At 42.0% G+C, this 13,190-nt stretch overlaps 1 protein-coding gene across 2 annotated transcripts in view; it reads right to left on the bottom strand.

Annotated features, from left to right (window-relative positions):
* The window catches only part of LOC123757021 (dynein axonemal heavy chain 6-like), a 253,215-nt gene that overhangs the window by 233,043 nt on the left and 6,982 nt on the right, over positions 1-13,190 (bottom strand). The gene's annotated exons all lie outside the window — the stretch shown is intronic.

Genomic DNA, 13,190 nt, shown 5'->3' with positions numbered 1-13,190 from the left:
TGATTCACCCTGGAAGCCCTTCAGTCAAACATGGGGAAACTGCTGTTAACAGTTCCGGCCTAGACCCATGGAGGAGTGAAGGAAGACTCAGGCTTACCTTGTAACAATAACCTCCCTAAGTCTTGCCTGCCAGACAAAAAGGTTGCAGGAACTCCTTTCCCGCCTGTCTTCTCTATCTTCTTCTTAACAAGGTCGCCAGCTGGGTTATTATATCTGCACCCCAGCAGTGCAGTTCAGTGGGTGTATTATATATTGTTTGTAGCCAGAAGATTGCTACTCCCATAGATCTGCTATTAGACTGTCGGCCCAGGGTACTCTCCCAGGAAGGTCTGTGTGGCTTTACCTCTCTCTAGCCACCACGTTACTAGTTGCCACCATTCAGGCACTGATACTGATCGGATGGCTAAGGGTACACTTTTATATAGGGCCGTGCTGTCTTTACCACTCTCCAGGCAATAAGAACCTCTATAGAGAACGTGGTGTTCCCTAGGTGGTACTATGATAACCTTCGTGTATGCTCATAGAGAAATATTATGAAGGAGGCACACTTAAACACAATGATAAAAGTGTGAATTTACTGACGCAAATTACATGATCACATATACAGTCACAAGTAATACATGAATATGAAAATAAAGGATAATAAGTCTGGAGATCGTCAGTCTCTTCTTCCACGACCTCCAACACTCCTTCCACTGGGCAGATTAGACAGGAGTCCCACACTCTCTCACAGGAGGGCCTCTTCACCACGTCGGCGCCTCTTCTTCACTGTCCTGCCGTCCATACACACTGTCCTCTCTGACAGTCCTGGACACAAGCTGCCTTGCAGCCTATTCTACTACTAAAGTATTAATGTCCTGTTGCCACATACATAAGTAAATATTGTGGCCTAACTAGCCTACTCACACAAGGGGTAATGGGAGGGAAAATGATCTACCTTACATTCCTGGCTCACGACGCCTGTCCCTCGATGGTGTGAGGTTCTCACGCTTCCTGAGTCGATCCTTGACGATCCAGGAACGTTCCACAGGTCCTCAGGTGTCGTGGAGCCTTCGCGTCGTCGCCGTTCCAATCCCTGAGATTCAGCTACCCAAATCCTGGTTCATCGATGGGCGCTGAGCTAATCACTATTTTCCCACACTCGCCCCTTCCACAAGGCGTTGCTCCTTGTCCTAGGCACGGTGTCGTCCTTCCAAAAAACTCAGTGGATGTGACCCGGTCACAGCTAGGCTTGCCCGCCACACCTTTCCAGGCCCTCAACGTCCAGCGTTGCCGCCGAATATTTTCCAAGTTTGGCACTCTTTTGCTCAATAAACTTGGTTCCTTTTTGCTTCCCAGAAGCGCGGGGTCTCCAATACGTAAGATGAGCTGTGATAGCCAGCTCTAATCCACTAGGAAAGGCTTGTAGAGCCTCAAATCCTTGAGAGCTGATTGAGGTGCGTCCTCTCGCCTTCACGGTCAGGTCAACTCTGACGTTGGCGCCGCCCGGGGCACTCGGTGACGTCACGGCGGGCCCTGATTGGTCGCCCGCGACCTAAGTCGGCCAATCCGCGATCGGCTAGTGTCCCTTCCAAAAGGTCATATCTGCATTAGGGGATACTCTTTCATTTTATATCAGGGCGCCAATTTCCCCTTACTTACAACTTATAATGTAACTTTCTCCCTTCACTGGCAGCCGGTCTGGTCGCCACATGTATCAATAGACTCCTTGTACCTGAGAGAATCAGTAGGGAGAGTTGATGTGACTCTTAAAGCAGGCAAACGAAAGAGATAGGAGAGGGCACCGTAACACTATTTAACTTCGGAATGCGCAATTCGGATTATATTCGAAAACTAAACAAAATTCATATTAACTCTTGATTTTGTCATTTGTATTGAAATTTGAATAGAGTTGTTTCCCTGTAGTTCTCCATATTATCGTAGAAGACACAATGAAATAATTAACTTTTATTGCACACTAAAAAAAAATCAGACATGGTCTCGAGCTGAATTACTTTGCATCAATATTATTGCGTGTAATCTTGTCACAGGCTCCACAATTCTTCTAATTAGGGATTTTTAAGTAATCATTTAAGTCAATACTGTTTTACTCTTTGCTATGTTATAATAGCATGAAAATACAAAATGGTATAATTAAGAGATTAATGATCAATATATAATTCCCTAAAGCTTCAAGATAAACGTTATCATGTGAGCCCCTTGGCCCATGTGTAGCCTAACGTCACATGATGTTAGGCTTGGTCTTAGGACCAAGTGTCTGGGACACGCGGGGAAAATCAACAATTAAAATGTCGGACGCAGCTGTAAAAGGAACTTCCATAAAGGAATATGAAATAGTATGTAGGTTGAAGTACGTTTTATGCTTCAAGCCGTTATCAGCTACTCTTCTATCCAGGTGAACAGTTAATCCAAGTTACATAAAACCAGTCTGGTATTTATGAAGGGTTCTTCACTTCACTGTGTATATAAATATATTGTACCTACTAGCCAGAACGTCGTATTCGGCCTACTATGCAAGACCCGATTACTCTAGTAGGCCAAGTTTTCCTGAATTTATATATTTGTTCTAATTTTTTTCTTATGAAATGATAAATCTGTCCATTTCATTCTGTATAAGTTAATTTTTTTTTATTTTAGTTAAAACTAACTTAGATATATGACCGAACCTAACCAACCCTACCTAACCTAACCTATCTTATCCTAACCTAAACTAACATAACTAAGTCAATAAATTATGTTCCTAATATAATAATAATAATAATTCCAATGAACTAATTGGAAACAATTTATTGAAAATAAAGAAAATTAATCGGCCTATTAGGCAAATCGGGCCTTGCATAGTAGGCCGAGAAGTGTGTTCTGGCTACTAGGTACGACATTATATATATATATATATATATATATATATATATATATATATATATATATATATATATATATATATAATAAGCCAAGTTTTCATGAATATATATATATATATATGTCGTACCTAGTAGCCAGAACTCACTTTTTGGCCTACTATTCAAGGCCCGATTTGCCTAATAAGCCAAGTTTTCCTGAATTAATATATTTTTTCTAATTTTTTTCTTATGAAATGATAAAGCTACCCATTTCATTATGTGTGAGGTCATTTTTTTTTATTGGAGTTAAAATTAACGTAGATATATGACCGAACCTAACCAACCCTACCTAACCTAACCTAACCTATCTTTATAGGTTAGGTTAGGTTAGGTAGCCGAAAAAGTTAGGTTAGGTTAGGTTAGGTAGGTTAGGTAGTCGAAAAACAATTAATTCATGAAAACTTGGCTTATTAGGCAAATCGGGCCTTGCATAGTAGGCTGAGAAGTGCGTTCTGGCTATTAGGTACGACATATATATATATATATATATATATATATATATATATATATATATATTAGTATATTTTGGTAGCAGTCTTTCCTGTAGACATATATTATTAAATATGACCGAAAAAGTAAGATTAATAATTCTAACACGAATTTTCTCAATCTTTCGTACATTATGCTTCACTGTTGGAGGTAAATCAAAAATCACTTCTCCAAAATTCATTTTTATTTCTAGTCTGACGCGACACGGGCGCGTTTCGTAAAACTTATTACATTTTCAAAGACTTCACAAATACACAACTGATTAGAACTTGCGTTTCCCTGATTTTATATCTACATTTGAGTGAGGTGGGAAGGGTGATGTGGCATTACATTTGAGTGAGGTGGGAAGGATGATGTGGCATTAACACAAGACAGAACACTAGAGGATATTAATAGGGTATTAAAAGTATCAACACAAGACAGAACAGAAACAATGGGTATTGAATAGAAGTGTTTGTAGAAAGCCTATTGGTCCATATTTCTTGATGCTTCTATATTGGAGCGGAGTCTTGAGGTGGGTAGAATATAGTTGTGCAATAATTGGCTGTTGATTGCTGGTGTTGACTTCTTGATGTGTAGTGCCTCGCAAACGTCAAGCCGCCTGCTATCGCTGTATCTATCGATGATTTCTGTGTTGTTTACTAGGATTTCTCTGGCGATGGTTTGGTTATGGGAAGAGATTATATGTTCCTTAATGGAGCCCTGTTGTTTATGCATCGTTAAACGCCTAGAAAGAGATGTTGTTGTCTTGCCTATATACTGGGTTTTTTGGAGCTTACAGTCCCCAAGTGGGCATTTGAAGGCATAGACGACGTTAGTCTCTTTTAAAGCGTTCTGTTTCGTGTCTGGAGAGTTTCTCATGAGTAGGCTGGCCGTTTTTCTGGTTTTATAGTAAATCGTCAGTTGTATCCTCTGATTTTTGTCTGTAGGGATAACGTTTCTATTAACAATATCTTTCAGGACCCTTTCCTCTGTTTTATGAGCTGTGGAAAAGAAGTTCCTGTAAAATAGTCTAATAGGGGGTATAGGTGTTGTGTTAGTTGTCTCTTCGGAGGTTGCATGGCTTTTCACTTTCCTTCTTATGATGTCTTCGATGAAACCATTGGAGAAGCCGTTATTGACTAGAACCTGCCTTACCCTACAGAGTTCTTCGTCGACTTGCTTCCATTCTGAGCTGTGGCTGAGAGCACGGTCGACGTATGCGTTAACAACACTCCTCTTGTACCTGTCAGGGCAGTCGCTGTTGGCATTTAGGCACATTCCTATGTTTGTTTCCTTTGTGTAGACTGCAGTGTGGAAACCTCCGCCCTTTTCCATGACTGTTACATCTAGAAAAGGCAGCTTCCCATCCTTTTCCGTTTCGTAAGTGAAACGCAGCACGGAACTCTGCTCAAATGCCTCCTTCAGCTCCTGCAGATGTCTGACATCAGGTACCTGTGTAAAAATGTCGTCAACATACCTGCAGTATATGGCCGGTTTCAAGTTCATGTCGACTAAGACTTTTTGCTCGATGGTACCCATGTAGAAGTTTGCAAACAGGACACCTAGGGGAGAACCCATGGCGACCCCATCTACTTGCTTATACATGTGCCCATCCGGGCTCAAGAAGGGTGCCTCTTTAGTACAAGCTTGGAGTAGTTTCCTCAGAATACTTTCTGGCATGTCAAGAGGAGTACAGGCTGGATCACGATACACTCTGTCGGCTATCATTCCGATTGTCTCGTCCACAGGTACGTTGGTAAACAGCGATTCTACGTCCAACGAGGCTCTTATCCCTGTGGCCCGTGCGCCCCGCAGTAAGTCCACAAATTCCTTTGGAGACTTCAGGCTGAAGGCGCAAGGAACATAAGGAGTCAGCAGGCCGTTGAGTCGCTTCGCCAATCTGTACGTGGGTGTGGGTATCTGGCTAATGATTGGCCGAAGTGGGTTTCCAGGCTTGTGCGTCTTGACATTTCCATACGCATATCCAGGTTTATATTCCCCAATGATCTTTGGCAGGTGGAGTCCGGATTTCTTGGCGTTCACAGTTTCGATCAGTTTGTTGACCTTTGCTTTTAATTCAGCTGTAGTGTCCTTCGTTACCCTTTGGAACTTAGTTTGGTCAGAGAGTATGATGTTCATTTTCGCCAGATATTCGTCTTTTTTAAGAATGACATATATTGGCGACTTGTCACCTCTCCTGACAACTATCTCCTTGTTCTCACGAAGGCTTTTAGCTGCCGCTCTAAGCTCGGGGGACAGTATGGTGCTTCTGTAGTTGCCTCGATTCTTTCCTCCTTCTGCAATAAGTTCTGCTTGTAAGGTATCTTTGGTAGTGACCTTCTTTTGTGTCTCGAGGTCGAATATGTCGTCCAACAGAATTTCCAACTCCACTTTCCGGGCCATTTCACTCGGTCTGGACATAACATGACAGTTTATGCCCAGATTTAGGAGAGTGACTTGGTCCTCAGTGAGGTTAATTCCTGCGAGGTTCAGGAAGCCATCTCTTAGTCGTGGAATTGCCATAGGTCCTCCATATAATGTTGTTAGTTTCTTGATAATCCTTGTTTCAGTGCTGAGGTGATGTTGGTCTGTGAGGATGTCGAGGTGTTGTTCAATGCGGGTACGGATACTATGGTCGATGTTGCTATTTCTCCACTCGTTTGTAGCATGAAGTAGTTGCGTTTTGTTGTCTTTGATTTCATTCTCTGCCTTGTATATCTGATCACGAATCAGATCCTGGCGATATTTTATCGTGAAGGCTTGATTCCTTGCTGCTGGGTCGTGCACTTTAACATTAGTATATTTTGGTAGCAGTCTTTCCTGTAGACATATATTATTAAATATGACCGAAAAAGTAAGATTAATAATTCTAACACGAATTTTCTCAATCTTTCGTACATTATGCTTCACTGTTGGAGGTAAATCAAAAATCACTTCTCCAAAATTCATTTTTATTTCTAGACTAGAAATAAAAATGAATTTTGGAGAAGTGATTTTTGATTTACCTCCAACAGTGAAGCATAATGTACGAAAGATTGAGAAAATTCGTGTTAGAATTATTAATCTTACTTTTTCGGTCATATTTAATAATATATGTCTACAGGAAAGACTGCTACCAAAATATACTAATGTTAAAGTGCACGACCCAGCAGCAAGGAATCAAGCCTTCACGATAAAATATCGCCAGGATCTGATTCGTGATCAGATATACAAGGCAGAGAATGAAATCAAAGACAACAAAACGCAACTACTTCATGCTACAAACGAGTGGAGAAATAGCAACATCGACCATAGTATCCGTACCCGCATTGAACAACACCTCGACATCCTCACAGACCAACATCACCTCAGCACTGAAACAAGGATTATCAAGAAACTAACAACATTATATGGAGGACCTATGGCAATTCCACGACCAAGAGATGGCTTCCTGAACCTCGCAGGAATTAACCTCACTGAGGACCAAGTCACTCTCCTAAATCTGGGCATAAACTGTCATGTTATGTCCAGACCGAGTGAAATGGCCCGGAAAGTGGAGTTGGAAATTCTGTTGGACGACATATTCGACCTCGAGACACAAAAGAAGGTCACTACCAAAGATACCTTACAAGCAGAACTTATTGCAGAAGGAGGAAAGAATCGAGGCAACTACAGAAGCACCATACTGTCCCCCGAGCTTAGAGCGGCAGCTAAAAGCCTTCGTGAGAACAAGGAGATAGTTGTCAGGAGAGGTGACAAGTCGCCAATATATGTCATTCTTAAAAAAGACGAATATCTGGCGAAAATGAACATCATACTCTCTGACCAAACGAAGTTCCAAAGGGTAACGAAGGACACTACAGCCGAATTAAAAGCAAAGGTCAACAAACTGATCGAAACTGTGAACGCCAAGAAATCCGGACTCCACCTGCCAAAGATCATTGGGGAATATAAACCTGGATATGCGTATGGAAATGTCAAGACGCACAAGCCTGGAAACCCACTTCGGCCAATCATTAGCCAGATACCCACACCCACGTACAGATTGGCGAAGCGACTCAACGGCCTGCTGACTCCTTATGTTCCTTGCGCCTTCAGCCTGAAGTCTCCAAAGGAATTTGTGGACTTACTGCGGGGCGCACGGGCCACAGGGATAAGAGCCTCGTTGGACGTAGAATCGCTGTTTACCAACGTACCTGTGGACGAGACAATCGGAATGATAGCCGACAGAGTGTATCGTGATCCAGCCTGTACTCCTCTTGACATGCCAGAAAGTATTCTGAGGAAACTACTCCAAGCTTGTACTAAAGAGGCACCCTTCTTGAGCCCGGATGGGCACATGTATAAGCAAGTAGATGGGGTCGCCATGGGTTCTCCCCTAGGTGTCCTGTTTGCAAACTTCTTCATGGGTACCATCGAGCAAAAAGTCTTAGTCGACATGAACTTGAAACCGGCCATATACTGCAGGTATGTTGACGACATTTTTACACAGGTACCTGATGTCAGACATCTGCAGGAGCTGAAGGAGGCATTTGAGCAGAGTTCCGTGCTGCGTTTCACTTACGAAACGGAAAAGGATGGGAAGCTGCCTTTTCTAGATGTAACAGTCATGGAAAAGGGCGGAGGTTTCCACACTGCAGTCTACACAAAGGAAACAAACATAGGAATGTGCCTAAATGCCAACAGCGACTGCCCTGACAGGTACAAGAGGAGTGTTGTTAACGCATACGTCGACCGTGCTCTCAGCCACAGCTCAGAATGGAAGCAAGTCGACGAAGAACTCTGTAGGGTAAGGCAGGTTCTAGTCAATAACGGCTTCTCCAATGGTTTCATCAAAGACATCATAAGAAGGAAAGTGAAAAGCCATGCAACCTCCGAAGAGACAACTAACACAACACCTATACCCCCTATTAGACTATTTTACAGGAACTTCTTTTCCACAGCTCATAAAACAGAGGAAAGGGTCCTGAAAGATATTGTTAATAGAAACGTTATCCCTACAGACAAAAATCAGAGGATACAACTGACGATTTACTATAAAACCAGAAAAACGGCCAGCCTACTCATGAGAAACTCTCCAGACACGAAACAGAACGCTTTAAAAGAGACTAACGTCGTCTATGCCTTCAAATGCCCACTTGGGGACTGTAAGCTCCAAAAAACCCAGTATATAGGCAAGACAACAACATCTCTTTCTAGGCGTTTAACGATGCATAAACAACAGGGCTCCATTAAGGAACATATAATCTCTTCCCATAACCAAACCATCGCCAGAGAAATCCTAGTAAACAACACAGAAATCATCGATAGATACAGCGATAGCAGGCGGCTTGACGTTTGCGAGGCACTACACATCAAGAAGTCAACACCAGCAATCAACAGCCAATTATTGCACAACTATATTCTACCCACCTCAAGACTCCGCTCCAATATAGAAGCATCAAGAAATATGGACCAATAGGCTTTCTACAAACACTTCTATTCAATACCCATTGTTTCTGTTCTGTCTTGTGTTGATACTTTTAATACCCTATTAATATCCTCTAGTGTTCTGTCTTGTGTTAATGCCACATCATCCTTCCCACCTCACTCAAATGTAATGCCACATCACCCTTCCCACCTCACTCAAATGTAGATATAAAATCAGGGAAACGCAAGTTCTAATCAGTTGTGTATTTGTGAAGTCTTTGAAAATGTAATAAGTTTTACGAAACGCGCCCGTGTCGCGTCAGACTAGAAATAAAAATGAATTTTGGAGAAGTGATTTTTGATTTACCTCCAACAGTGAAGCATAATGTACGAAAGATTGAGAAAATTCGTGTTAGAATTATTAATCTTACTTTTTCGGTCATATTTAATAATATATATATATATATAACTTTTTAGACACTCAACCCACCAGGGGACTCGAACACTGGCCAACAAGGTGGCAGTTGCATGCTGTATCCACTACGCTATACTTCAAAGCCATAAAGAGAGGTAGGAATTCTGGGGTATTTAACCAACCAGAATTCCAATCCTCTCCCAGGCGATGAGATAGTGTGGGACCTCGGATGCTCTTTCATCGGTTCCTGTTATATGGGAAAACTCAGTGCCAAATGCTTAATGCACAGACTACCCTATTCCAGTAGCTGAAGTGTATAACTTTTTAGACACTCAACCCACCAGGGGACTCGAACACTGGCCAACAAGGTGGCAGTTGCATGCTGTATCCACTACGCTATACTTCAAAGCCATAAAGAGAGGTAGGAATTCTGGGGTATTTAACCAACCAGAATTCCAATCCTCTCCCAGGCGATGAGATAGTGTGGGACCTCGGATGCTCTTTCATCGGAAAGAATTCATACCCCAGAATTCCTACCTCTCTTTATGGCTTTGAAGTATAGCGTAGTGGATACAGCATGCAACTGCCACCTTGTTGGCCAGTGTTCGAGTCCCCTGGTGGGTTGAGTGTCTAAAAAGTTATACACTTCAGCTACTGGAATAGGGTAGTCTGTGCATTAAGCATTTGGCACTGAGTTTTCCCATATAACAGGAACCGATGAAAGAGCATCCGAGGTCCCACACTATCTCATCGCCTGGGAGAGGATTGGAATTCTGGTTGGTTAAATACCCCAGAATTCCTACCTCTCTTTATGGCTTTGAAGTATAGCGTAGTGGATACAGCATGCAACTGCCACCTTGTTGGCCAGTGTTCGAGTCCCCTGGTGGGTTGAGTGTCTAAAAAGTTATACACTTCAGCTACTGGAATAGGGTAGTCTGTGCATTAAGCATTTGGCACTGAGTTTTCCCACATAACAGGAACCGATGAAAGAGCATCCGAGGTCCCACACTATCTCATCGCCTGGGAGAGGATTGGAATTCTGGTTGGTTAAATACCCCAGAATTCCTACCTCTCTTTATGGCTTTGAAGTATAGCGTAGTGGATACAGCATGCAACTGCCACCTTGTTGGCCAGTGTTCGAGTCCCCTGGTGGGTTGAGTGTCTAAAAAGTTATACACTTCAGCTACTGGAATAGGGTAGTCTGTGCATTAAGCATTTGGCACTGAGTTTTCCCATATAACAGGAACCGATGAAAGAGCATCCGAGGTCCCACACTATCTCATCGCCTGGGAGAGGATTGGAATTCTGGTTGGTTAAATACCCCAGAATTCCTACCTCTCTTTATGGCTTTGAAGTATAGCGTAGTGGATACAGCATGCAACTGCCACCTTGTTGGCCAGTGTTCGAGTCCCCTGGTGGGTTGAGTGTCTAAAAAGTTATACACTTCAGCTACTGGAATAGGGTAGTCTGTGCATTAAGCATTTGGCACTGAGTTTTCCCATATAACAGGAACCGATGAAAGAGCATCCGAGGTCCCACACTATCTCATCGCCTGGGAGAGGATTGGAATTCTGGTTGGTTAAATACCCCAGAATTCCTACCTCTCTTTATGGCTTTGAAGTATAGCGTAGTGGATACAGCATGCAACTGCCACCTTGTTGGCCAGTGTTCGAGTCCCCTGGTGGGTTGAGTGTCTAAAAAGTTATACACTTCAGCTACTGGAATAGGGTAGTCTGTGCATTAAGCATTTGGCACTGAGTTTTCCCATATAACAGGAACCGATGAAAGAGCATCCGAGGTCCCACACTATCTCATCGCCTGGGAGAGGATTGGAATTCTGGTTGGTTAAATACCCCAGAATTCCTACCTCTCTTTATGGCTTTGAAGTATAGCGTAGTGGATACAGCATGCAACTGCCACCTTGTTGGCCAGTGTTCGAGTCCCCTGGTGGGTTGAGTGTCTAAAAAGTTATACACTTCAGCTACTGGAATAGGGTAGTCTGTGCATTAAGCATTTGGCACTGAGTTTTCCCATATAACAGGAACCGATGAAAGAGCATCCGAGGTCCCACACTATCTCATCGCCTGGGAGAGGATTGGAATTCTGGTTGGTTAAATACCCCAGAATTCCTACCTCTCTTTATGGCTTTGAAGTATAGCGTAGTGGATACAGCATGCAACTGCCACCTTGTTGGCCAGTGTTCGAGTCCCCTGGTGGGTTGAGTGTCTAAAAAGTTATACACTTCAGCTACTGGAATAGGGTAGTCTGTGCATTAAGCATTTGGCACTGAGTTTTCCCATATAACAGGAACCGATGAAAGAGCATCCGAGGTCCCACACTATCTCATCGCCTGGGAGAGGATTGGAATTCTGGTTGGTTAAATACCCCAGAATTCCTACCTCTCTTTATGGCTTTGAAGTATAGCGTAGTGGATACAGCATGCAACTGCCACCTTGTTGGCCAGTGTTCGAGTCCCCTGGTGGGTTGAGTGTCTAAAAAGTTATACACTTCAGCTACTGGAATAGGGTAGTCTGTGCATTAAGCATTTGGCACTGAGTTTTCATATATATATATATATATATATATTGGTGTATACTGGCAGCAGGTTTTCTTTCAAACATGTTTCATTGAATATGACCGCATATTCTGTATTTATTATTTTCTGGTTTAGGGCTTCTATCCCTCTAACTATTTTCTTAGCATCAGGGCTTAATTGAAATAGGAGTTCTCCAAAACTCATTTTCGTACTTTTAAGGTGAAGAAAAGAAGTGATTTACTATAGAGTGTATTACACTTATTTGTATAATTTGCACGACGTTTCGAACCTCCATGGTTCATTCTCAAGTGAACAGATCTTACAATACTAGTTGATTTTATACCCGCATTAGGTCAGGTGATAATACAATGAAGGTGAAAACATGGGGGGATACATAAGGGATAAACATAGGGGCTGCAGAAGGCTTATTGGCCCATACGAGGCATCTCCTATCTAAACACAAAGATTAATCCAGTGTAATTGGCCTGTTATGTTGGACATTGTCTTCTGTGTTGGCATCGATATGTTCTTGTCTTGTCCTTACTAAGGACAAGTAAGTAAGGACAAGTAGTAAGGACAAGACAAGAACATATCGATGCCAACACAGAAGACAATGTCCAACATAACAGGCCAATTACACTGGATTAATCTTTGTGTTTAGATAGGAGATGCCTCGTATGGGCCAATAAGCCTTCTGCAGCCCCTATGTTTATCCCTTATGTATCCCCCCATGTTTTCACCTTCATTGTATTATCACCTGACCTAATGCGGGTATAAAATCAACTAGTATTGTAAGATCTGTTCACTTGAGAATGAACCATGGAGGTTCGAAACGTCGTGCAAATTATACAAATAAGTGTAATACACTCTATAGTAAATCACTTCTTTTCTTCACCTTAAAAGTACGAAAATGAGTTTTGGAGAACTCCTATTTCAATTAAGCCCTGATGCTAAGAAAATAGTTAGAGGGATAGAAGCCCTAAACCAGAAAATAATAAATACAGAATATGCGGTCATATTCAATGAAATATATATATATATATATATATATATATATATATATGTCGTACCTAGTAGCCAGAATGCACTTCTCAGCCTACTATGCAAGGCCCGAATTGGGTAATAAGCCAAGTTTTCATGAATTGTTTTTCGACTACCTAACCTACCTATCCTAACCTAACTTTTTCGGCTACCTAACCTAACCTATAAAGATAGGTTAGGTTAGGTAGGGTTGGTTAGGTTCGGTCATATATCTACGTTAATTTTAACGCCAATAAAAAGAAATTGACCTCATACATAATGAAATGGGTAGCGTTATCATTTAATAAGAAAAAATTTAGAGAAAATATATTAATTCAGGAAAACTTGGCTTATTAGGCAAATCGGGCCTTGCATAGCAGGCCGAGTGCGATGTTCTGGCTACTCGGTACAACATACATATTATATATATATATATATATATATATATATATATATATAT

This window comes from Procambarus clarkii, chromosome 22, assembly GCF_040958095.1.
Source record: "Procambarus clarkii isolate CNS0578487 chromosome 22, FALCON_Pclarkii_2.0, whole genome shotgun sequence".
Lineage (NCBI taxonomy): Eukaryota > Metazoa > Arthropoda > Malacostraca > Decapoda > Cambaridae > Procambarus > Procambarus clarkii.
The sequence above is the reverse complement of the archived record's forward strand: the minus strand, read 5'-3'. Positions and strand labels throughout refer to the sequence as shown.